The sequence below is a fragment of the Manacus candei genome, unplaced genomic scaffold (assembly GCF_025592945.1).
Source record: "Manacus candei isolate 608988 ecotype Guabito, Panama unplaced genomic scaffold, ASM2559294v1 h1tg000045l, whole genome shotgun sequence".
Taxonomy (NCBI): Eukaryota; Metazoa; Chordata; class Aves; order Passeriformes; family Pipridae; genus Manacus; species Manacus candei.
Genome location: NW_026138093.1, coordinates 4,318,775 through 4,345,635, shown reverse-complemented (window position 1 = coordinate 4,345,635; position 26,861 = coordinate 4,318,775). Strand labels below are relative to the sequence as shown.

The 26,861-nt window shown below is 56.3% G+C and overlaps 2 pseudogenes; one reads left to right on the top strand and one right to left on the bottom strand.

Moving 5' to 3' along the window:
* The window catches only part of LOC127474815 (zinc finger protein 208-like), a 1,262,639-nt pseudogene that overhangs the window by 280,600 nt on the left and 955,178 nt on the right, over positions 1–26,861 (bottom strand).
* The window catches only part of LOC127474817 (zinc finger protein 850-like), a 594,864-nt pseudogene continuing 580,416 nt past the window's right edge, over positions 12,414–26,861 (top strand).

The following is a 26,861-nucleotide window of genomic DNA, read 5'->3' as shown; positions in this document are numbered from 1 at the left end:
GATCTTACTCACCTGAGGGCAAAAAACAAGAATGGTAATTTCACAGCTCACAACCAGAAAACAAGGTAAAATACAACTCAAAAGTATGTTTGTGTGAGAGCATGAAGTGATGGCCATCACGCATGAAAGTTGTGTGAATGTATGCATGTGAATGTATGAATATATGATTATTAATATATTCTGGTTTTGCTCACAAATGCATAAACTATATTACCTCACATATGCATAAGCACCTTTAGATAAAAAATAAGAGGCACATAACCCTGAGTTAAATGAAGTTTCGTTTGCAGAATAAGTTTTGTGTATTTTATTATGTGTCCCCTGTTTGATATCTTGTGTTCAACGAGTGATTGGTCAGAATTTCTCCCAAGCTTTATTTTTCAATTTAAAAACAAAAAGGAGGAATTGTGGGAAATGACTGGATGGTAGGCCTTGAATTTGAGCAGTTGCAGCCCTGAAGTTGCAGAGGAATGTAAACAACTCTAAGGAAATATTTACTGCAATGCTGGACAGAACAAACGTAATGCAGCTGAGACCCAATCTGAGTGCATTCTTGGTCATTGTCACCTCCCCATGACATCACAGCTGCCCTGTGACATCACATCCTTCCTGTGACATCACATCTCTCCTGTGATCTCATATCATCCCTGTAACATCCTGTGCTCGACTGTGACATCACAGCAGCCCTGTGACTTCACATCTCCCCTATGGTGACACATCCATCATATGACATCATACCATTTCTGTGACATCACACTTCCCATGTGACATCACAGCTCCCCTGCGACATCACATCTTTCCTGTGTCATCACATCTCCCTCATGATGTCACAGTCATCATATGACATCACATCTCTCCTGTGATATCATATAATCCCTGTGACGTCACATCCTCCCCTGTGACATCACAGCTCTCATGTGACATCACATCTCCCCATGACATCACGTCTTCCCTGTGACATCACAGCTCCCCTATGATGTCACAACCATCATATGACATCACACCTCTTCCGTGAAATCATAACATCTCTGTGATGTCACATCCTCTCCTGTGACATCACAACTCCCCTATGACATCACAACCATCATATGACATCACACCTCTCCTTTGATATCGTCCAATTCCTGTGACATCACATCCTCCCCTCTGACATCACATCCTCCCCCTGACATCACATCCTTCCTGTGACATCCCATCCTCCCTATGATGTCACATCCATCATATGACATCACATCCTTTCTGTGACATCACATCTCTATGACTTCACATCCATCATATGATATCACACCTCCCCATGATATCACAGCTCCCCTGTGACATCACATCCAGTCACATCCAGATCCATCCCAAGGCTGGGTGTGTGTGAGACAGGCAGAACCACAAATGCCTGCACAGCCCAGAGCAGTCAGTGTGGGGCTGTGCTTGCTGCTGCAGAGACCCCCAGGGAACAAACCCAGGCAGGAGTTTGGGGGGGGGGGTGTGTCCCTAAGGAGGACACTTGCCTTATTACTGCTTCTTATTTGTAATATCTTACAGATCTATCATACAACACCTAAGGATGGATTCTATAGAATATGTGCCATAGATATTTGGGTTGGGTCTGGCTGAGCTGCAGTTCAGTTCCCCACAGCAGCCCTCCCAGGGCTGGGCTTGGCATTGGCAGCTGGAAGGGGGTTGAGAACACCCCAGTGTTTTGGCCACTGCTGAGCACAGCACCAACACTGGGACATTCCTTCCTTAGCTGAGGGCAAGAGCCTGGCAGGGGACCCAAGTAGGCCAGCTGAGCCCAACTGACCCAAGGGACATTGCAGCCCATGGGAGGTCAGCTCAGCTCTAAAAGCTGAGGCCCGGAGCAGGAGGGGGGCATTCATTGTCTGATGGCTGCCTGCTGAGGAACCGTCCCGCGGACCCAAGCCCTGCTCCTGGGGAGTGGCCGACCATGGCTGCTCATGGGAAGCAGAGAACAAACCCTGTTAACTTCTGCTTTAAATAAACTGTCTTATCCCAACCCACCAGTTGTTGTTTTTTCCCACCTTACTCCCTCCCCTGTCCCACTGGGAAGGGGAGTGATAGAGCAACTGGGTGGGCACCTGGTGTCCAGCCAACGTCAACCCACCACACACCTGAACACTTCCAGAGACTCCACCACCTCCTTGGGCTACTTGTTCCAATGCCTGAACACTCTCTCAGGGGAAAAAGGGTTTTTGAATATCTAATCTAAGCCTCACCTGATGCACCTTAAGGCCATTTCCTCTCTTCCTGTCACTAAAGACTTTGCAGAAGAGACCGACCCCCACACCCACTAAAACCTCCTTTCAGGTCATTGCAGAGAGCAATGAGGTCCCCCCTGAGCCTCCCCTTCTCCACACTCAACCAGCCCAGTTCCCTCAGCTGTCCCTCAGCAGACATGTTTTCCAGAGCCTTCCCCAGCTCCGTTCCCTTCTCTGGACACGCTCCAGCCCCTCAAGGGCCTTTTGGCACTGAGGGCCCAGAACTGGACACAGCACTCCAGGTGGGGCCTCCCCAGTGCCCAGCACAGAGGGGCAATCAGTTCTCTGCTCCTGCTGGCCACACTCTTCTCCACAAAGGCCATGATGCCCTTGGCCTTCTTGCCCCCCTGGGCACACTCTGCCTCATATCCAGCCCCTGTCAAGCAGCACCCCCAAGTCCCTTCCTGCTGAGCAGCTCTCCAGCCCCTCTGCCCCCAGCCTGGAGCGTTCCAGGGGGTTGTTGGGACCCAAAGGCAGGCCCTGACACTTGACCTTATTGATCCAGCCTGTCCAGATCCCTCTGCAGAGCCTTCCTGCCCTCCAGCACATCCACACTCACACCCAACGTGGTGTTGTCCACGACTTTCCTGAGGGGGCACTCGATCCCCTGGCCCAGGTCACCCAGAACGATGTTAAACAGGAGCAGCCCCAACCTTGAACCCTTGGGAACCCCACTACTGCCCGGCCCCACCTGGATTTCCTTCCATTCCCCACCACTCCCTGGGCCATCAGACACTTTGTCACCCAGCAAACAGTTCCCCAGGGCAAGCCATGAGCAGCCAGTTTGTGCAGGAGATGCTGGGGGAGATGGTGCCAAAGGCTTTCTGGAATTCCACAGAGACACATCCCCAGCCTTTCCCTCAGCTGCTGAGCGGGTCCTTTGTCAGAGGAGATGAGGTTGGTCAAGCAGGACCTGCCTTTGCCAACCCCACACTGGCTGGGCCTGATCCCCTGGTTGTCCTGCCCCTGCCATGGGATGGCACTGAGGAGGATCTGCTGCATGGACTTCCCCGGTCCTGAGGCCAATGGGACAGGACAGGAGTTGCCCAGATGCTCCTTTTAGCCCTTCCTGGGGATGGGCATCCCACTTGCTTGTTGCCAGTCAGCTGGACTTGTGCAGTTGTGCAGCACTGCTGGGGAATGAGTGAGAGTGGCTTGGCCAGCTCTTTCTCCAGCTCCCTCAGGACTCTTGGCTGCATCCCATGTGGGCCCAGGCACTTGGGGGGGTCTCACTGGCAGAGCAGGTCACTGACCATTTCCTCCTGCGTTGTGGGGGCTTCACTCAGCTCCCCATCACCAGCTTCAAGCCAAAGCCTGCCTGCAAGGTGTCCAAGGGGTCAGTTCTGCTGCCCCCTCCTTCCTTCCCCCACAATGGAAAACTCCCTCATTTTGGGTCCCTGTGCCCCAGACAGCTCCGACCACCACCTCACCCACCAGTCCCACAATCATGGAATGCTTTGGCTTGGGAGGGGCCTTCAAGAGCATCTCAACACCCTCAGAGGAAAGAATTCCTTCCTACTCTCTCTTCCAACCCTTCCCTCTATCCGTGTGAAGCCACTGCCCCTTGTCCTGTCACTCCAGGCCCTTGTCCAAAGTCTCTCTCCATCTTTCTTGTTGGCTCCCTTCAGGCACTGGAAGGACACAATTAGGTCACCCCAAAGCCTTCTCTTCTCCAGCCTCAACAATCCAAATTCTCTCAGCCTTTCCTCACAGCAGAGCTGTTCCATCCCTCTGATCCTCTTGCTGCTCCCCTCTGGACTCACTCCAACAGGTCCATGTCCTTCCTGTGCTGGAGCCCAGAGCTGGAGGCAGCTCTGCAGGGGTGACAACATTACAGCCATGTGTGTTCCAGCAAGGACACTGTGGAACCTCCTGGAGTAAAGGGGCCATTGTGACACTGCAGGGCCTTCTGGAGTCAAAGAAACCCTGGGACACTGTGGAATCTCATGGAATCAAGGGAGCACTGTCACCCTGGAAAAAACTCCTGGAATTCAGGGCCCATTGTGACACTGCAGCTCCCCATGGAACAAAAGGAACCCTGGGACGCTGCAGAAACTCATGGAACCAAGGGACCATTGGGACATTGAGGGGGATGATGGAATCAGGAGTCCATTGGGACAGTCCAGGGCCTCATGAAATCAAAGGAATTCTGGGACACTGTCCAACCTCCTGGAACCAAGGGTTCCTGCTGACATGCGTGTCCTCCTGGAACCAAGGGAGCCCGGAGATATTTCTGAACCTCCCAGAATCCAGGGGCCATTGGGACCCTGCAGAACCTCCTGCATTCAAGTGCTCCTTGTGAAACTGCAGGCTCTCCTGGAACCCAAGGATTCCTGGAACACTGCAGAGCTCACAGAACCAAGGGGCCACTGTCCCACTGCAGCTCCTTCTGAAGCACAAGGGACCCTGGGACAATGGGAAATCTCCTGCAATCCAAAGGGCATTTTGGGTCTGCAGGGCCTCATGGAACTAAAGGAACCTTTGGAGACTGTGGAAGCTCATGGAATCAAGGGGCTGTTATGGCATGTGGGGATTCCTTGAACCAAAGGAACCCTGAGAATTTCTGTGGGAACAAGTTAAGGCGGGTGCTGCTGCTGCCTGTTAATTCGAATCAACAAGGAGTGTTTCGGCCTTGACTGGTGTTTTCCATCCAGAGAGTGCTGTTTGCTAAAGTGGAAACCACTTGGAACGCTCTGCATGGTAGCCTGTGTTTTTCTCTGGTGGCTGAACACAGCCAGCACATGAGGGGAGGGGAATGTGTGGGATCAGGGCATTGCTTTGGGGTCATGCTGGGAATTCCAGTGGACTAAAAGACAAAGCCCAGGCGCTGTTTCCAAAGGAACCCCAATGAAAGGGGGACACCGGAAAGATGGGTGGACAAGTCCCGCAATGGAACTCTGTGTGTGCAGCCTCATTTTCTCCTTTAGTGCCCACAGGAGAGGGGGAAAACAGTGGGGGTTGGGACCCCAAAACTGTTCAGGGGGGAAATGGGGGATTGAGGGGACAATGGGAATATGGAAGGAACAGGGAGAAGGGTGGAAAAGGGGGGGTGGTCTGGTGGGTCGGATGGTCTCATGGGGGTCTTTGGGCACAGAGGGGTTGGGAAAGGGGGGTGGCCCCCCTGAGCTCCCAACTTCCTGTGGGGTGCTGGATCCAATCTCAGCCTTGGATTATGCCAACACTTTCAGTTTAGAGGAATTACAGAGGTGTAACTGAATCATTTTTGTCCTCCAGGTTAAATGATGGCAAATCAGATCTATTGAGAGAAATTAATTTATTTAGGGTTCCAAATGATCAGACAAAAGATCTTCATCAGAATTATTTACGGCACAACAGAAACACTAAAACTACCAGGAGAACGGCATAAGATAGGACAGTGCTCTACACTACAGCAATTGTTGAAGCAATTCTACCCAAGCTGGCACAAAACCTGTAATTCCTAATTACGGTTGGATGGAACTCCCCCAGATCAACATTCATGGAGAGAGATCTCTGCTCTCAACCTCCAGCAGTGACCTTGGGGGGTCCCCAGCCAAGGCAGAAATCTCCACACACCTCCCAAGAAGGGTTCTGTGAGAAGAAGCTGCCCCTGGGAAAGGGGACTGGTCCTTTGTGGTAAAAGGGATGGACTGACAGTCACTGGACTCCAGGGGTTGCCTCAGCATCAGGGGGTTCATTCGGGGTGGAAGCGGCAGCCAAAGCTCTTCCCGCAGTTGGGGCACTGGTAGGGCTTCTCTTACTGGTGGGTCCGTTGGTGTCTGGTCAAGTGAGAGCTGTGGGTGAAGCTCTTCCCACACTCCCCACACTTGTGGGGCCTCTCCCCGGTGTGGATGCGCCGGTGGGTGACGAGGGTGCAGTTCCGGTTGAAGCCCTTCCCGCAGTCGGTGCAGCGGAAGGGCCTCTCATCCGTGTGTGTCCGCTCGTGCAGGAGGAGATTGGAGCTGGTCGGAAACCTCTTCCCACATTGCAAGCACTTGTAGGGCCGTTCTCCAGAGTGGATGCGCTGGTGGGTGAGCAGGCCGGATTGCTGCCTGAAGCTCTTCCCACATTCCCCACACTTGTAGGGCCATTCCCCAGTGTGCGTGTGCTGGTGGGTGAGGAGGTGGAAGCTCTTCCTGAAGCTCTTTCCACATTCCCCACATGTGTAGGGCAGTTCCCCAGAGTGGATGTGCTGGTGGGAAAGGAGGTGGGAGTTTCGGCTGAAGCTCTTCCCACATTCCTTACAAGAATAAGGCCGTTCCCCAGTGTGGATGCGCTTGTGGGTGCGGAGGTTGGAGCAGAAGCTGAAGCTCTTCCCACATTCCCTACACGTGTAGGGTCGTTCCCCCGTGTGGATCTGCTGGTGGGTGAGGAGGTGGGAGCTACAGCGGAAGCTCTTCCCACATTCCCCACACGGGTAGGGCCGTTCCCCAGTGTGGATGCGCTGGTGTTGGATCAAACCCGAGTTATCACTGAAGCTCTTCCCACATTCCCCACACCTGTAGGGCCGCTCCCCGGTGTGGATGTGCTGGTGTCTAATCAGGTTGGAGCTTTTCCTGAAGCTCTTCCCACATTCCAAGCACTGGAAGGGCTTCTCCCTGCTGGGAGGCTGATCAGGGACCACCAGCTCAGAGCTCCCCCTCAAGCTCAGGCCGCCTTCCCGGCACAGGCTGGCTCTTTCCTCCTCAGAGCACCCTGGGCTGGCTTTGGAGCCCCTCCTGCGGGGGGATCTCCGGCCCTTTTCCTCCCCGCTGCCTTCCTGCGCCGGGGAGCCCTTCAAAACGGCCTCTCCCACCAGGGTCTCACAGGGGGATTTGTCCTCCAGGCTCTCCCTCCTCAGCTCGGGGCCTGGGGCAGGAAGCAAGAAGGACAGGCAGGGGATTTGCCTCCGGCCCACAGGGAAGGCCAAGGACATCCCCCCAACTCCGGCCCCGGCAGGACGGCGGCGCCAGCGGGGTTGTCCTGCAGCCGGGGCCATGCTGGGCTGACAGAGCCAGCACAACACCCGCCCAAAGGGACACTGACTTCCTCCTCACCTGCCTGGGGGGCCCAAGGCATCTTCCTCTTCCTCGCAGCCTCCTCCTCCATCCGCCCAAGCTTTGGGAAGGACAAATCCTGATGGGGGGAAAACAAGGGCTGAGCACGTTGGCTTGGGGGTTCCTCCTAGAACTCACTGGGCGTCCTGTGTCAATAAAACACTCCAAAACACCAAGACTCAGACAATAGCAAGAAGACCCTGGCCCCCCCAAACTGCAAAACGTTACAGCTAAGTCAAAAAATACTCGAAACTATGAACATGCAGCGCAAAAAAATAATCCCAGAAATTCCTCCTCTCTGGTCTCTTCCCTCTGGGGTTCAGAGGGTCTCCCCTGACTGACCCTCTGACTCCTCTGGGGTGTTGGGGGTCCCAAGAGTCCCTTCTCCTCTGACTCTCACCTTCAGGGTGCCATATTCCCAGACATTCTCCCCTTCCACGTTTTCCACTTTGTTGTTCTGGGGATCCCAGGGGTCCCCACTGTCCAGGTTTCCCCTTCTCTATGCCCCACTTTTCAGGCTCCTGGGGGTCCCAGGGCTCCTCTCTCTCCGTGCTCCCCCCTCCAGGCTCCCGGGGGTCCCCCAGCTCCGCCATCTCCCCGCTCCGCCCTCCACACTCGGCAGCTCCCGGGCTCCACACCCACCCCCGGCACTCCCGGGGGGCCCCAAACCCGCTGTGTCCCCCCCGCCGGCACCGGGCTGACAATGGAGCCGGCGGGGCCTGACCCAGCAACACCAACCCCCACCCTGGGGGGGACCCACATCCCCCCACCCACCGCCGGGGCTCTGCCCCCAACCCAGACCGGCACCCCCAAAAAACACCTCCTGCCCACCCCCAAGAGCCACCAGAAGAGGAGAAGCAACAGCAGGAGAACAATCAACCCCCATCCCATGAGTGCCCAGGAAGGGGGAACTCCTCCCAAATATCCTGGGGGAGCACAGGGGGTCGTGACACACTCGGGCTGCCAGCACAGATTTCCCTGCAAAGTCTGCAGTGGGTCAAGCTCTGCAGAGGAGATTGTGCCACATGCATGGGATTGCAGAGGCTCCCTCGGGTCCCCAGCAGGAATCAGCAACCAGAAAGAGACACAAAAGGTCCCCCCTGAAGAGTTCTGGGGATGTGTCCTGTAGGGAGGGGACAGTGTCACCCCACCAGGGCAGGGTTGGCAAGTGGGAGGCTGCTCCAGGGCTCTGCAAGAGGCCTCATGCTCTGCTCGGCCCCAGCACTGGCTGATACCAACACCCCCGTTTGCCCCCGGCCCTGGGCAGCTCTGCTGCCACAGGCTGTGCCCTCACCGTGGCCCTGCAATGGCCCTGCCTGTCCCTCACCCGGGGCCCTGCCCGTGGCCCTGTCCCTTGGCTCTCTCTCTGCCAGCTCAGTGTGGGGCACACGGGCTGGGGGTCCCTCCCAAGCCCCCCGGGCAGCTGGCGTTGGCTGGGGGGATGTGAGGGCTGGGCCTGATCAGCACAGCCCCGGCCTCGTGCCCAGCGCCTCTTTCCTGACCCACACAAGAGCTTCCCGGCCCCCCCGGGCTCCCCTGCTGCTGCCTCTGCTCCTGGCCCTGCCTTTGCTGCTCCCTTGGCTGGGGCAGCGGCTGCAGGGGGGGATGGCAGCAGCTTCAGCTCCACGGCACTTCCTGGGGGGAGCTCAGCCCGGGGGGACGGGCAGGGACCTGATGGGGATGGACAGGGGCCCAGCAGGGACAGCCAGGGCCTGCAGGGGAAGGCACAGGGACAACCTGGCCCCCCACACTGCCAGGGCTGTCTCTGCTCCTCCTTGCAGGCTCCGTGGCCAGGCACAGTTTGTGTTCCTGGGTGCCCACCATCTCAGCACTTGGAGACGCTCAAATCAGCGCCCGCAGCTCTGCAGCAAAGCCCCAGCTCACCTGGCACACAGGGGATGGACACAGCACCTGCTCAGGGATGGGCATTCACAGCTTTGTTTCTTCCCCACAACGGGGCTCTCCTTCCTCAGCAGCACCTCTGCCTTGCACTTATTCTCAGCCTCACCTCAGGGACAGCTCTGGGCTCACCTCCGCGCCACTTCTCAGCCTCACCTCAGGGCCTGGGCTCAAGGACAGGAACCTGCAGGGAGGGGACATCAGGTGCAAGCTGAGGGCTGCCTGCTTGCACTGGCCTCTGGGCTTCTTTCTCCTTCTACAACCATACCAGAACTTAGCCTGCTTTTCTAACCCCACACATTTACAGACTAACCTTGGAGATAGATATGGACAGACATCTCTATCACCCTGGGGATGGAGCCTCAAGCATGTGCTGCCACAGGAATGGCAATCACAGAATCACAGAATCAGCCACGTTGGAAAAGACCTCCGAGATCATCAAGTCCAACCCTGGATCCAACCCCGCTGTGCTTCCCAGACCATGGCACTGAGGCCACATCCACTCTCACCTTCAACACCTCCAGGGACGCTGACTCCACCCCCTCCCTGCCCAGCCCATTCCAAGGCCTGATTACTCTCTTGGGAAGAAATTGCTTCCTAATATCCAACCTAAACCTCCCCTGGCACAGCTCCAGACCCAGCCCTCTTGTCCTGCTGCTGCTTCCTGGCAGAACAGCCCCAGCCCCACCTGGCTCCAACCTCCTGGCAGGGACTTGCAGACAGTCAGGAGGTCTCCCCTGAGCCTCCTCTTCTCCAGCCTCAACACCCCCAGCTCCCTCAGCCTCTCCTCATAGCAATTGTGCTCCAGAGCCCTCCTGCCTTCCAGCACATCAACACACCCCCAGCTGGGTGTCACCTGCACATTTGCTGATGAAATGCCTGATTCTGCAGGAGCTGCAGATGCTCAAGGGGCAGCAGGACCAAGTCAGGGGCCTGGGGGGCTTTGGGGTCCAGGAGGGTCCTGGGGGAGCTGGGAAGGGTCTTTGGGGATTGGGGGTACAAACCAGTACAGATCAGTGCAGACCAGTACAGACCAGTACAGACCAGTACCTCCTCACTGCTCCCCAGATCTCTCCTGGAGCTGGGCCATGTTGTCCTGGGACACCTGAACCCCCCCCAGTGCCCCCAGTACAGCCCACTGTGTTCCTGTCCCAGGGTGTGGGTGATCCCTCTTTGAGGGGGGTTGGAAAGGATTTGGGGGGACCTGGGGGGGTTGGATGGGGATGGGGGGGGGGGTTGGGGGACTTCGGGTGCATTTGGGGGAGTTAAAACAGGTTTTGGGGGCATTGGGGCATCAAAGGGATCTGTGGGGGGAGGCGATTTAAGGGAAAATGGAGGTTAAGGGACATTTTGGGGGGGTTAAAGAGGCCTGGAGGGGAGAGGAGGGGCTGCACCAAGATCAGGTGAGTCCTGAGACCCCCCCTGTTGTCCCCAAGAACTTCTTGGTGTCCCCAGTTCCTCCCTTGACACCTCGAGACCCCCCTGGTGTCTCCAATGTCCCCAGGGCCTCCCCATAGTGCCAATTCCCTTCTTGACACCCCCAATTCCACTGCCCCCAAACTTAACCCCACTGTCCCCAAACCCCATCCCTGATGTCCCCAACCCTCCATCTCACCCCAGGAGGCCCCCTAGACCCTCTGACCACAAAAACACCCCCCCACACTCACAGAAAGGCCAAGGGCATCTGGGGACATGTTGGGGACAACTTGGGGGCTTTGTGGGGCACTGGGTGGTTACTGGGAGATACTGGGACACACTGGGGGGAACCAGGGAGCACTGGGAGGGACTGGGAAGTTACTGGGGGATTACCAGGACACACGGGGAGACACTGGGAGGTTACTGGGCCATACTGGGGGTTACTGGGTGCTCACGGGAGGATCACTGGGTCATCCTGGGGGGCAGTGGGAGGTCACTGGGACACACTGGGTGGTCACTGAGGGGGTTACTGGGCCATACTGAGGGTCACTGGGCTATACTGGGGGCACTGAGATCCCCTTCGTCAGTTCTGCTCCCCCAGGACTTTTGGGGGCACCCCCAGGACCCCTCCCCTGGGGGCTGCGAGATCCCCTGAACCCCACTGCTGGGCTTTAGGGGACACCCGGGCCCCCCTTCCTTTGGGGTCTCTGTGTGCTGAGTTTTGGGTGTCTCTGGGGTTCGAGGGGGGAATTGGGATCCCCTTTCCCTGGGGTTGGTTTGCTGGGCTGGCAGAGGCGCTGTGGTGGGATGGGAAATGGCATCATAGGAGTTTTAGTTGGCCGTGGCCAGACAGGACTGACACGGAGACCCCCCAAAATCCAGGCAAAACCCCTGAAACCCCCTCAGAAATCCACCTTTGGACCCATCAAAACCTCCTCAAAACCACCCCAAATCCCCTCAGAGACCTCATCTTCCCCCCAGGACCCCCTAAACCCTCTCAGTGACCTGCAAAACCCACCTGGGACCCCCAAGCCCCTTCAGGGACCTCAAAAACCCCCTCAGAGACCCTCAAAACCGTCTGGGACTCCCAAAATCCCTCTAGAAACCCACAAAACTCCTTCAAAGACATCGCCCCCAAAGCCCCCAGGACCTCCCAATTCCCTCGGAGACTCCAAAACTCCCTCAGGGATTCCCAAACCTCTTCAGGGACCTTCAACCTCCCCCCTAAGTCCCCTCAGGACACCAAACCCCTTCAGAAACCCCCCCAAAACCTCCTCAGGGACCCCAAAACCACAGAACAGCAGAAAAGCTTTCTGTAAAGGAAGGGAGCAAAGAATCTGAGAAGGAGGAGACCAGGGAAAAACTGAAGCAAAGCAATAAAATCATCCTGCCCTTGCAGTTTTTCCTTCACCTTTTTTTTACTTTTCCTTTTTTTACGGTTCTTTTTTCCGTTGGGTGGTTTTGAATTTTTTTTCCGAGGGACTTTCTCAGCAATCGAATCACCCTTTCCGGGTTCTTGGGAGGCCTCCGGGCCCCGCGGCCCCCGAGAGGGTCCTCCGAACCTCCGAACCCCCCGCGCTAAACCCTCCCGAGCCCTCCAGCCTTTCCCCCCCCAGCCGCGCTCCCCGCAGCCCCCGAGGGGATCCCCAGACCCCGCTCTCCCGCACCCCCCGCCCGCACTCAGAGCTCACCGACCGACCCGCCGCCATCACCGATTCCCGGCAGCCAACGCGGCAGGGCCGGGGGCGGGGCTGCGGGGGCGTGGCCGCGCGCTGATTGGCTGCGGCGGCGTTCTCTGAGCGCGGTGCGCGCGCAGCCGGGACTCGGTGATGGCGGCGGGGCCTGCGGTTCGCTCTGAGCGCTGTGAGTCCCCCGGGGGGCTCGGGAGGGTTTAGCGGGGGGGTGCGGGGATAACCGAGGAGGTTTTGAGGGGTCCCTGAGGGAGTTCGGTGTCCTGAGGGGACTCAGGAGGTGGTGGAAGGTTCCTGAAGGGGTTTGGGGGTCTCTGAGGGGGTTTTGGTTTCTGAGGAGATTTGGGGGGTGCCAGGTCGGGTTTGGGGGTCTCTGAGGAGGTTTGGGGGTCCTGGCGGGACCTTTTAGGCAGTTTTGGGGTCTCTAGGGGGTTTACGGAGTCTTAGACGGTTTTGAGGGTCTCTGAGGGGGATTGGGGGTCCCTAAAGGAGACTGGGGAATCCCAGATGGGTTTTGCAGGTCACTGAGGGGGTTTAGAGGGTGCTGGGGAGGGATGAGGTGTCTGAGGGCATTTGAGGGGACCTTGAGAAGGTTTTCATGTGTCGAGGGGGGGATTTCAGGGGTTTTGAGGGCATTTTGGGGGGTCCCCTAAAGCCCAGCAGTGGGTTCAGGAGGTTCCCCAGCCCCAAAGAGGAGGAGTCCTAGGGATGCCCCCCAAAATCCGGGGGGGGGAAATGTACCACATCCGGGTAAGGGGATCCCTAGACCCCAGTATATCCCAGTGACTTTCCAGTGACCCCTTCAGTGACCACCCAGTGTGTCCCAGTGACCTCCCACTGCCCCCCAGGATGGCCCAGTGATCCTGCAGTGAGCACCCAGTAACCCCCAGTATGGCCCAGTAACCTCCCAGTGTCTCCCCGTGTGTCCTGGTAATCCCCCAGTAACTCCCCTGTCCCTCCCAGTGCCCTCCCAGTGTCCCTCAGTTCCCCCCAGTGTATCCCAGTATCCCCCAGTAATCACCCAGGGCCCTACAAAGCCCCCAACTCTCCCCAATGTTTCCCCAGATGCCCTTGGCCTTTCTATGAGTGTGTGTGGGGGTGTTTTTGTGGTCAGAGGGTCCAGGGGGGCTCCTGGGGTGAGATGGAGGGTTGGGGACATATGGAATGGCCTTGGAGACAGTGGAGAGGGGTTTGTGGACAGTGGAATTGGGGGTGCCTAGGGGGGAATTAGGGCTATGGGAAGTCCCTGGGAACATTGGAGACACCAGGGGGGTCTCAGGGTGTCAAGGGAGGAACTGGGGACACCAAGAGGGTCTTGGGGACACCAGGAGGGGTCTCAGGACTCACCTGATCTTGGTGCAGCCCCTCCTCTGCCCGCCCAGGCCTCATTAACCCCCCCCAAATGTCTCCTAACCCCCATTTTCCCTTTAATCCCCTCCTCCCATAGGTACCTCTGACCCCCCAATGTACCCAAGACGTCTTTTAACTTCCCTAAAGGCACTCAAAACCCCCAAATCCCCATCCAAACTCCTCAGATCCCCCCAAATCTCCCACAGCCCCCCCTCAAATCACTTCCAACCCCCCCCAAAGAGGGATCACCCTGGGACAGGAACACACTGGGCTGTACTGGGAGCACTGGGGGGGCTCAGGTGTCCCAGGACAATGTGGCCCAGCTCCAGGAGAGATCTGGGGAGCAGTGAGGAGGTACTGGTCTGTGCTAGTCTGTTCTGGTCTGTCCTGGTTTGTACCCCCAATCCCCAAAGCCCCTCCCCAGCTCCCCCAGGACCCTCCCGCACCCCAAAGCCCCCCAGGCCCCCCCATGCCCCTGACTTGGTCCTGCTGCCCCTTGAGCATCTGCAGCTCCTGCAGAACCAGGCATTTCTTTGCTCCCCACAGGGTCCTTCCCACACCCAGAATGGAATCTGGAGGCAGCAGGATGTGCACAGGGCTCCCATTTCCTACAGTGCAAAGGGGCTGCAGGGAATGATTCCCCTGCTCTTGCAAATCTGCCCAAACCTGCAGGGCACAGAAGGGGGAGCTTCAGGAATTTGCTGGCCTTGGGAGTGGAGCCAACAGGGTATTGAGAGGAACATATCCCTCAATTACAATCTCTCTGCATACACAATATCTGTCTGGACAGACAGATAAAGCAACAATCAGATATATTCTGTATCATATCTATGGCACATATTCTACAGAATCCATCCCAAGGTGTTGTATGATATATCTGTAAGATATTACAAACAATAAGCAATAATAAGGCAAGTGTCCTCCTTAGGGACACACACTTCAGAAGGGAACTTGCACTTGACCCCCCTCCCTCTTCAGCTTCGAGCCACCCGGTGCCACAGAGGGGGACAGAGCTCCTGTGGAACATTCTATTCCACTGACACAGAGCAAGGAATAAACCCAAACTATTGCCTGGGTTTGTTCCCTGGGGGTCTCTGCAGCAGCAAGCACAGCCCCACACTGACTGCTCTGGGCTGTGCAGGCATTTGTGCTTCTGCCTGTCTCACACACACACCCAAAAGTCTGGTTAGTGCTGCCCTCAGGAAACCCCCCCAGCCTTGGTCCAGCTAAAGCTGTGGAATTTGTCTTTGTTTCCCTTGGGTTCAGGGTCAGGCTGTGCCTGTGTCCAGCCCAGAGGCTCAGAAAAGCATTTCTCCCATCCCACTGCAATCTGCTGCTGCAGACAGGACCCAGGCACTGGTGGCACTGGGAGTGAACAGCAGAGTGTTCCCAGGGGCTCTCTGAAGGAACACAAGTGTCCAAAGAAACCAGCACAAGTGTCCACAGAAGTCCCAGTCCTTCATCCCTGAATGAGCTTGTTCAGCCCAGGAAAAACTGTCTAAGTTTTATTTCCATGGAAGGAGGTTTTTCCCACTTTCAAACCAGTTTAGTTCCAAACTGGTTTCTTCATTTCCTCCTCCCAATTTCCCTGAAGGACACTGACAGGGGCCATGGACACTGACAGGGATCACAGTTTGTCCCTTGGCCATACAGCTCCTGTTGTTTGGTAGCACAGGAGAGGTTAATTAGAGCCCAGGCTCCAATCCCAGGGCACCCATTGGATCAGCACTTGTGGATACGAACTGACCTTGTGCTCAGGATGGAGCTGCGAGCAGAGATTTCCCTGCAAAGTCTACAGTGAGTCAAGCTCTGGAGAGGAGATTGTGCCCCATGGATGGGATTGCAGAGGCTCCCTCAGGTCCCCAGCAGGAATCATCACTGTCTGCAAGTCCCTGCCAGGAGGTTGGAGCCAGGTGGGGGTGGGGCTGTTCTGCCAGGAAGCAGCAGTAGGACAAGAGGGCTGGGTCTTGAGCTGTGCCAGGGGAAGTTTAGGTTGGATATTGGGAAGCAATTTTTTTTCTGGGAGAGTAATCAGGCCTTGGAATGGGCTGGGCAGGGAGGGGGTGGAGTCAGCGTCCCTGGAGGTGTTGAAGGTGAGAGTGGATGTGGCCTCAGTGCCATGGTCTGGGAAGCACAGCGGGGTTGGATCCAGGGTTGGACTTGATGATCTCGGAGGTCTTTTCCAACGCAGCTGATTCTGTGATTCTCTGATTGCCATTCCTGTGGCAGCACATGCTTGAGGCTCCATCCCCAGGGTGATAGAGATGTCTGTCCATATCTATCTCCAAGGTTAGTCTGTAAATGTGTGGGGTTAGAAAAGCAGGCTAAGTTCTGGTATGGTTGTAGAAGGAGAAAGAAGCCCAGAGGCCAGTGCAAGCAGGCAGCCCTCAGCTTGCACCTGATGTCCCCTCCCTGCAGGTTCCTGTCCTTGAGCCCAGGCCCTGAGGTGAGGCTGAGAAGTGGCGCGGAGGTGAGCCCAGAGCTGTCCCTGAGGTGAGGCTGAGAATAAGTGCAAGGCAGAGGTGCTGCTGAGGAAGGAGAGCCCTGTGGTGGGGAAGAGACAGAAGCTGTCAGTGCCCATCCCCGAGCAGGTGCTGTGTCCATCCCCTGTGTGCCAGGTGAGCTGGGGCTTTGCTGCAGAGCTGCGGGCGCTGATTTGAGCGTCTCCAAGTGCTGAGATGGTGGGCACCCAGGAACACAAACTGTGCCTGGCCACGGAGCCTGCAAGGAGGAGCAGAGACAGCCGTGGCAGTGTGTGGGGCCAGGTTGTCCCTGTGCCTTCCCCTGCAGGCCCTGGCTGTCCCTGCTGGGCCCCTGTCCATCCCCATCAGGTCCCTGCCCGTCCCCCCGGGCTGAGCTCCCCCCAGGAAGTGCCGTGGAGCTGAAGCTGCTGCCATCCCCCCCTGCAGCCGCTGCCCCAGCCAAGGGAGCAGCAAAGGCAGGGCCAGGAGCAGAGGCAGCAGCAGGGGAGCCCGGGGGGGGCCGGGAAGCTCTTGTGTGGGTCAGGAAAGAGGCGCTGGGCACGAGGCCGGGGCTGTGCTGATCAGGCCCAGCCCTCACATCCCCCCAGCCAACGCCGGCTGCCCGGGGGGCTTGGGAGGGACCCCCAGCCCGTGTGCCCCACACTGAGCTGGCAGAGAGAGAGCCAAGGGACAGGGCCACGGGCAGGGCCACGGGTGAGGGACAGGCAGGGCCATTGCAGGGCCACGGTGAGGGCACAGCCTGTGGCAGCAGAGCTGCCCAGGGCCAGGGGCAGCCGGGGGTGTTGGTACCAGCCAGTGCTGGGGCCGAGCAGAGCACGAGGCCTCTTGCAGACCCCTGGAGCAGCCTCCCACTTGCCAGCCCTGCCCTGGTGGGGTGACACTGTCCCCTCCCTACAGGACACATCCCCAGAACTCTTCAGGGAGGACCTTTTGTGTCTCTTTCTGTTTGCTGATTCCTGCTGGGGACCTGAGGGAGCCTCTGCAATCCCATCCATGGGGCACAATCCCCTCTCCAGAGCTTGACTCACTGCAGACTTTGCAGGGAAATCTGTGCTGGCAGCCTGACTATGTCCCAACCCCCCACACTCCCCCCAGGATATTTGGGACGAGTTCCTCCTTCCTGGGCACCCATGGGAGGGGGGGTGATTGTTCTCCTGCTGTTGCTGTTGCTGCTCCATCCTGTCCCTGCCCTTCCTGCCGCTGTCGGGTGAGCGGAGCGGCCACGATGGGAAAGGGGTGAGAGAAGGGAAAAGAGCGGGTGGGACCCCCAAAGGGAGCGTGAGGGGTGGTGGGTCACCCCCAAAGGGAGCTGGGGGGGAGTCAGTGTTTGAAGGGCCAATGGAAAAGGGGTGTGAGAGGGGGGCTAAGAGGAGTGGGGAGAGCAGGAGCGGGGTTTCCATGGGGGAGCCTTGGTGTCCCCATGCCTTGATCCCTGGAGAGCAGGGGAGGCTGGAGAGAGGGGAGAGCTGCAAGTACCCCGAGAGCCTGGAGAGGGGTTGCAGAGAAGGGGAAACCTGGACAGTGGGGACCCCTGGGATCCCCAGGACATCAAGGTGGAGAACCTGGAGAGGGGGAATGTCTTCGAACGCGGCACCCCGAAGGCGAGGGTCACAGGAGAAGGGACCCTTGGGATCCCCAGCACTGCCAGCATCCCTCAGTGGAACCCCCAGCTTCCCAGAGAGGGGAGACCCTCTGAACCCCAGAGGGGGGAGACCTGAGAGGGGGAACTTCTTGGAGAGTTTTTCTGGTTGAATCTTGATATTTTCGAGTATTTTTTAGCTGAATTTCAACTGTTTGCAGTTTGTGAGGGGTTCATCTTGCTATTTCTGAGGGGTTTTTTGCCTAAATGTCAGTGGTTTGGGTTTTTCTGGGCTGGATCTTGGTGTTTTGGAGGTTTTTATGGTCACAGGATGCCCGGTGAGTTCTAGAGATGGCCTTGGGCAGGAGGAACCCCCAAGCCAACACGCTCAGCCCTTGTTTTCCCCCCATCAGGATTTGTCCTTCCCAAAGCTTGGGCGGATGGAGGAGGAGGCTGCGAGGAAGAGGAAGATGGCTTGGGCCCCCCAGGCAGGTGAGGAGGAAGTCAGTGTCCCTTTGGGCGGGTGTTGTGCTGGCTCTGTCAGCCCAGCATGGCCCCGGCTGCAGGACAACCCCGCTGGCGCCGCCGTCCTGCCGGGGCCGGAGTTGGGGGGATGTCCTTGGCCTTCCCTGTGGGCCGGAGGCAAATCCCCTGCCTGTCCTTCTTGCTTCCTGCCCCAGGCCCCGAGCTGAGGAGGGAGAGCCCGGAGGACAAATCCCCCCGTGAGACCCTGGTGGGAGAGGCCGTTTTGAAGGGCTCCCCGGCGCAGGAAGGCAGCGGGGAGGAAAAGGGCCGGAGATCCCCCCGCAGGAGGGGCTCCAAAGCCAGCCCAGGGTGCTCTGAGGAGGAAAGAGCCAGCCTGTGCCGGGAAGGCGGCCGGAGCTTGAGGGGGAGCTCTGAGCTGGTGGTCCCTGATCAGCCTCCCAGCAGGGAGAAGCCCTTCAGGTGCTTGGAATGTGGGAAGAGTTTTGGAAAGAGCTCCCACCTCTTCACCCACCAGCACATCCACGCTGGGGAACAGCCCTACCCGTGTAGGGAGTGTGGGAAGAGTTTCAGGGACAGCTCCACCCTCCGCATCCACCAGCGCATCCACACCGGGGAACGGCCCTACAAGTGCTTGGAATGTGGGAAGAGGTTTATGACCAGCTCACATCTCCTCCTGCACCAGTGGACGCACACGGATGAGAGGCCCTTCCGCTGCACCGACTGCGGGAAGGGTTTCAAGCAGAACTCCACCCTCGTTAGGCATCGGCGCATCCACACGGGGGAGAGGCCCTACAAGTGTGGGGAGTGTGGGAAGAGCTTCACTCAGAGCTCTAAGTTGACCAAACACCAACAGACCCACCAGTAAGGGAAGCCCCACCAGTGCCCCGACTGCGGGAAGAGCTTCGGCCGTAGGACTGACACACAAAAAAGGTTTCAGAAAGTCTTCAGGATTTTGAGTATCTGCACTCCAACTTCAGTTTATTCTTTTGATATGTTTAAGTTTAACCTCATTTTAGTCTGAAAGCCAAATTCACCACTACCCCATTCCCTGATAACCGTGGGCTGGTTCTGACAAGTGAGGCAGAAATTACCCACTGCCCAGCAAAAACCAGTGGGGCCAGCCAGTGGTCTTTGCCCTGGCAGCCCAGTTTCCCCAGTCTCATCTCAAAATGACCAGTTACACTGAAGCAAAGAGCACTGGAACCAGTGCAACAAGCCCCAGTCTGACTGTCACACCTGCTCACGTGTCCTGTTTTCTGCTGCTCTACAAACCTTCCTTGTTTAAAATACAATGGAAAAATGAACAGTTTTGGGGTTGTTTTGGTTTTGGGCTCTGGTGTTTTTTTCCCCCCACTGTTCTCATTAACCTCATTTCAAATCTATTTCGGTGTTTGAAGATGAATTAAAATTTTGAATGATTTTTAATGCCAATTTTAACGGGGGTACTTTTGAATTAGATGATCAATGGAGCATAGAGGCGTGAGAAAGGAATCATATTAGGATGTGAAACCAGCCAGAGTATGGTACAATGTAACTTCATGGCACAAGCGAATTGGAAGGTCCATTGTGCTTTTTAGCAAGTCAGCCTGATATCCCCTATTATCAGAGCTGAGTTCTTCCTTGGTTTGGCTACATATTGCAAGATAGATACATCTACCCTTGAAACACAGTGATAGAGGTCATACATAGGGGTGAGAAAGATGATGATGGGAGGCAGATTCTGTGGGCAGGGGTCGCTCACCCCTTGCCCTACAGCAGGGCATGCACAGACTGTTGCTATCAGGTGATGAACAGGCGGGGTTTGGCTGCCACTCAGGCATCACCTTATACTGGGTACTGGCCCTACGTGGTGTAATGTGGAACTGATAAAATGGGGTGTCAGGACTGCTGGGGTGAGCGATCCTCATCCTGCCATGGAGACTGTGTTGTTCCATGGGGACGCCCGCTAAGCACGGGCACCGACCAGCTGCTGCAGATCCTGGCAGCCCTGGCCTGTCTGTGTGGGTAAGCACAGTTTATTGACAGGAAGCAACTGAGAGAACAAACTTTTTAATATCCTTTTAGTGTTCCTTTAATTCCCCTTTATGTTTATGGTATTTTTCCTTTAGTTTCCCTTTTTACTAACCAATATCGTGTTATCCATAATATTGTGTTAAGATCCTTTTTTGGTATCCCTTTTCACTAGTTAATACTGTATTAAATGCTGTTCGTAGTATTTGTTTTAATGCCACCCGATAAGGTAGTTATTTTGTATCCTTTTTTAGTTTTTAATTCCTCTTGCTAAGTTTATTACTATTATTATTATTCTCACTGTAATAAAAGATATTTTGTGCATTTGAATATTTCTGGCACTTGTCTTTATTCCGGACATGTATCCAAACAAACTGTTACACACACACAGCTTCTACTGAGAAGCTTCTGTCCTGTCAGGGCAGTCAAACTGAACAAACGTGTTTTCTTGCTGCTGAACTTTACAAATGAAAAAAAACAAGTTACTGTTCTATGCCCAAGGTTCTGGATCCTGCCCCATGTATAACTTTAGCAGCTCTCCAGATGGAAGGGGATACCACAGCATTGGTGTTACTAGGAGTGACTTTGTGCATCCCCAGACATGGAGCTGTAGCTCACTAGACAGTGAGCAGCTTACCTGTTTTTCCCCATGCCCAGTTTCCTAAAACTGAGGAAAGAAAAGCAAGTATTTGTTTAGACAGCACCACAAACCAGAGGTTGGATGGATTAAAAAGTAATTTAATAAGCCTCGCTCTCAGGAGATGCTTAATAGACAGAAACACTCCTTTAGAGGAGCAGCTAATTCACAGAAGCATCAAAGAACTTCAATCAGACATTCACTCCACAGGGACAAGGCAAGGTTTGCCTTCTCTTCATCTGAGGTGAGGTTAAGCTCTTTAACATGAACAGTGCTGCTCCTCCAAATCTGCTTCAGTGCTTCCAAGTATGACAAAGGAAAGCGCAGCCCGTGAGTCTGCTGGGGAAGAAGAAACAGAAAACAAATCCTTCAGCTGAGAGCAGTGTCCTTATTGCACAGCAGTGTGTGAGGCTGTGGGGAGGGAGCAGCAGGAATGTGCTCCCTTCCCACATGGCACTGGGGTCACTGAGAGCATTCTCCAGAAGACTCGGTTTTACCCAGGCCTGTTTTATCTTCGTAGGGAAAATGCTGAACTCTATTCCGTGTTCCAGCACGCTTTTGGAGGTGGGGATGTTTACAGCATGTGGCTTTCTCCTGTGGTTTACACATGGAAGAATTAAATAGTCTTAAACTTACACTCTTGCCCAGCCCTACCCATTATTTCTGGAAGCTCACAGAAGTTTATTTCTAGCTGCCACACGCAGTCTTTGGATATAGTTTGACACAACCACAGAGGAGCTCCATTCCCAGGCCTGGAGTCTTCAAGGGCAAGAAGGAATATTCTGGGATCTGCACATGTTGTTCAGGTGCCAGTGTACAACCTCAGCTCTGGAGGACCAGTGAGATTTACTTCCAAAGAAAAATAAGTGCCAGGCAAAAAGCCTTGCTGTAATTACCGAGACAAGGACAGACTGTGCCCTGTTTTGCCATTCCAGTGTTTCGGATCACAGAGCTAAGACACAGCATCTCACTGCCAAAAAAGCAGAAATAAAGGTTCCAAAGCTCAAAGCCATGCTTAGGAAGGATTTATGACCCAGCAAAAGCACACTGTACCTGCGAGCAGGAACAGAGACAACCTGAAAAGTACATTTCAGAACAAGGTAGGTCTTTACTCACAGTGCTGACCCACCCTACCCTAAAATGAACACCCCTGCAGTGTGTTCCATTGGATACAGAATCTAACATGGGTTTAGCATGGCAGTGATCCCTAGGGAATATCTGCTGGCCTATCCAGTAGCCTCAGTAGAGGATGTGCTAAGGACACACCAGTAAGAGCTGGTTTTACTTGCTCCAGTAGCTTTGCTCACTGGGCCATAAGGCATGCACCAGAAATCCTGTTAACAACTCGAGTGTTTAATTAAGCATGAGATCACATTGCTCAGTTCCACTGTTGAACTGCCTCTGTGGTGCAGCCTCAGCTCCTCTGGGCACTGCAGGGCTGGGCAGAAAGGCTCTGGGTGCTGAGGATCACGGCAGAACCCAGGCCCTGCTGCCATTCTGGGCAAGCTCATCTCATGCAGCAAAACCCCCCATGGAAAGATAAGTTTTGGGGTGTCTGCAGGAACAAACCTGGGCCGTGCCATCCTCACTGCCAGTGTCATCTGTCCCCATCATGGGAGTGTCTCTCCTGTTCCTTAAGGAATGATACACATAAACCATCTCCCTGTGAATTTCATCCTAAAAGACAGCAGGGAGGAAACAGTTCCATGTGATCCACAGCCTCAGACTCATCTCACTGCACTTGCCAATGCTCCTGAATTCTGGAGTCACTCTTCCAACAAAGCCTGCAAGTCACCCTCCCAAATGAATTGTCCAACAGCCACCTCCAACAGCAATAAGGGACTCTCCAAAACACCTCTGAAAATTTATTTACAATCATCTGCTGCCTTAAAACTGCTGCTGCTAGAGTCCCAGGAGTGATGCTGTACAGAAAACAGGCCATTTAAGGGAAAGTATTAATGAACAGGTGTGCATCAACACATTTCCAGTCTGATACTGATCTGTTTCTTAAAAATCACATGCCCATCATCAGTCCTTGGTCAGAGCTGTGCAAAGCAATTCAGAGCTCTCTGGGCAGGTTGCACATGGAATTTGTGGACACAGGTCTTCCATGTGTCCTGTCATCCTGGGTTGATCTGTGTGACATCAGAAGGCAAGGTGGCCCAAAAACTGGGGGGAAAAAGTCTCCAAAACCTACACAGTCTCAATATGGACACAAGCAAGATGGAGGAAAAAAATCAGAAAGTTATGGTGTGTTTTTCTTGGGAAACATTCAATTCCTCCAAACAAACCCCAAACTGTACAAGATAATCTTTGCTGTGTGTCCCGCCCCCTTATTTTTTTTAAAGTGAGATAAAAAGCACTTCTACAATTTCATACTAAAAAACCTTCATGGATAAGAAGCAGTATAAACACAGCATAATGCAAGATGCATGGATCAATGTTGTGGAACAACTTAGTAGTGCCCCTGGCACCTGCTTGGATACAGAGATAACCCAGAAGTGAAGACTAAATGCAGCCACAGCAGCAGCTGCAACCAGCAGAATTCCCTCTCCTGAGAAAACCTATTTTTATAAATTATTCCTGTTCTTAAATACAAAGAATAGAAAAAAACCCTATTATCAAGACCTGTAGAGGCCATTTAGCTGCTGTAATGATCTACCCCATCAAACCTGAGACAAAAGCCATGTACCTCCCATACAGAATCATAGGCTGAATTTAGTTTTGAAGCCCCCCCTCCAGAAGGTTGGAATGTGCCATATCACTCAACAAACAACCCCACAGTATCCTAACAAACCCTAATGGGATGCAGGATCCAGCTCAGTGTAACTGCATGACCCTTATAGACCTTTTGCACAGGAGAGCAACAACTCCCATGCCTCACATGCACTCCCCAGCCCACCCCAAATGTACAGGGGTGGCTTCACTGTACCCACAGCATTCTCTTGATCTGGTTCCACAGAGATGAGAGTGTGATCTCTGAACTGCAGTCTGATTTTGCTGTCTATTTTTGGCAATTTCCCACCTAAGAAAAATAAATCCTCCTTAGAAAGGAAGAAAACCAGACAAACGGTTAAACTGAGCCCCCCTGTGCTCTCCCCACTCTCTCAAGGCTGGACTGTTTGTTAAGCTCTGTTTCAACACCCACATGTCCTCCAACTTGTTGTGGAGGGGGCAAGGAGAAAGAGATTTTTTAATTCTCTCCCCTTTCCTGTCTGCAAATAACTATAATAAATAGCAAGCTAGAGCCCAGGGAAAACTGCTACCAGTTAAATGCTCTCGGGATACAGTTTATCACAGCTGCCAGTTCCAGTCTAGGATAATCTTTATTCCACTCTAAGGCAGTGTCATCTCTCCCACTAGACACGGGGAGCAAACACACACGTGGGGCCTCACGGCACATGAAGCTGATGCTGGACTGTGATCTGGCAGAGTTCAGGCACACGGTGTGACTCTTGGGGTCGGTGCTGTGCCGGGCAAAGGCTTGGACTCGACGCTCCTCGTGGGTCCCTTCCACCTCAGCCTGTTCTGTGACGGTGCGATGAGTTCCCTCTCTTCCAACACTGTTGTTCTTTTTAGGGCTCCTCGCTGCCCGGGGCCCGGAGCCCGCCTCCCGCGCGCCTGCTTCCCTGCCCGTTTTGGCGGCCGCAGCCGGGCGCTGAGTGCCCGCTCCCCGGGCGGGCCCGGCCGCTGCTCCAGGAGTGGGGGGGCAGCGCCGGCGCCTCGAGGATTCCCGGGATTCCCTGGCCGGTTTCCAGGCAACGCTCCCCGCGCGCTCCTCGCTCCAGGGCCGAAGGTGCGCAGCCAATGGGAGGCGGCGGAGTGGGCGGGGCGAGGCGGGGATTGGGCGGGGCGGGGGCGGGGCCGAGAGGGGCGGTTGGTGGGGTTTGGGTGGGAGCGGGCGGGGCGGGGCCGGGAGCGGGAGCGCTGCCGCTGAGCGGCCCCCGGGCAGAGACCCCGGGCAGCGGCCCCGAGACCCCCGGCGAGTGGCCCCCGGGCGAGAGAGCCCCGGCGAGTGGTCCCCGGTGCGCGGCCCCGGGGGAGGGACCCCCCGTGCGAGGCCCCCGGTGAACGACCCCCGGTGAGCGACCCCCAGTAAGTGACACCCGGTGAGCGACTCGCGGGGAAGAAGCCCCGGTAAGTGACCCCTGCGGAGGGACCCCCGGTGAATGACCCACGGTGAACAACCCCTGGCAAGTGACCCCGGGGAGGGAGCCCCGGTAAGTCACCCCGAGGAGGGACCCCCGGGCAGTGAGCCCCGGGGACAGTCCCCCGGTGCGCGGCCCCCGGGGGTGTCGGGCCGGGGCTGGGCGCGTTCCTTCCCCGTGCAGAGCCGAGCGGGGCCGGAGCGGAGCCGGCCGGGGGGGCAGAGGGGAGCCCTGAGCCGCCTTCTGCCGAGGGGGCTGCTGGAAAGGAGCCTGCGCTGGGAGGAGCGGGGGACGTGGCCCGAGGCTGAGGCAGGGGAGCTTCAGGTCAGCTCCTGGACAAAGGTTTCTCGCTGTGTTTTTCGGGGGGGCTCGGGCACTGCAATGGGTTGCCCAGGCGGAGCCAGCACCCCGGCAGGTGTTTCAGAGGCGCCTGCATCTGGCCATGGCTGACACGCTTTAGTGGTTTGGGGGTTGCTGGGGCAGTGCTGGGCTGACAGATGGACTTGATGGAATCATGGAACAACGTGCTGAGTTGGGAGGGTCCCACCGGCACCGTGGAGTCCAGCTCCTGAGTTTTAGGCACCACTAGAGGAACTGAATCTGGATCAAGCTGTTTGGCTCCAAAAACTCTTCTGCCCCTAGTCTACACTGCCAAGTGAAACAAAACAGACCGTGCAAAATAGAGGCCTGTGTTCCCCCCAAAGGGAAGGTAGGCAGTTACAAACCGGGAGAATAAAGCAAAGCTCAGAGCCTACATTCATGGTCCCCACAGTTGTATGACACATCAAACCAGTCCGCTGTTACCCATGTAGAACTGTCATCAGGAACCCCAAACTTTCTTGTGTGTATTTGTGTAGATATGTATATATACACATACCTATGTATAGATACGTATTTGTGTGTATCTCTGTAAGATTCTGTATCTTTGGATGTGATATTGGCATGCTGTTGTTGTGTGGCAACAAGTGGACTTAAATGGTTACAAGACTTTAGGAGATAGCCTTTCTGCTTGTGGGTTCTGTTTTTTAAAGAAGGTAACAAGAAAAGAACTCTTTAGCCAAATATCAGTTAAGGGCTCCTCGCTGCCCGGGGCCCGGAGCCCGCCTCCCGCGCGCCTGCTTCCCTGCCCGTTTTGGCGGCCGCAGCCGGGCGCTGAGTGCCCGCTCCCCGGGCGGGCCCGGCCGCTGCTCCAGGAGTGGGGGGGCAGCGCCGGCGCCTCGAGGATTCCCGGGATTCCCTGGCCGGTTTCCAGGCAACGCTCCCCGCGCGCTCCTCGCTCCAGGGCCGAAGGTGCGCAGCCAATGGGAGGCGGCGGAGTGGGCGGGGCGAGGCGGGGATTGGGCGGGGCGGGGGCGGGGCCGAGAGGGGCGGTTGGTGGGGTTTGGGTGGGAGCGGGCGGGGCGGGGCCGGGAGCGGGAGCGCTGCCGCTGAGCGGCCCCCGGGCAGAGACCCCGGGCAGCGGCCCCGAGAGCCCCGGCGAGTGGCCCCCGGTGCGCGGCCCCGGGGGAGGGACCCCCCGTGCGCGGCCCCCGGTGAGCGACCCCCGGTGAGCGACCCCCAGTAAGTGACACCCGGTGAGCGACCCGCGGGGGAGAAGCCCCGGTAAGTGACATCTGCGGAGGGACCCCCGGTGAATGACCCGCGGTGAACAACCCCTGGCAAGTGACCCCCGGGGAGGGACCCCCGGTGCGCGGCCCCCGGGGGTGTCGGGCCGGGGCTGGGCGCGTTCCTTCCCCGTGCAGAGCCGAGCGGGGCCGTGGCGGGAGCGGGGCCGGAGCGGAGCCGGCCGGGGGAGCAGAGGGGAGCCCTGAGCCGCCTTCTGCCGAGGGGGCTGCTGGAAAGGAGCCTGCGCTGGGAGGAGCGGGGGACGTGGCCCG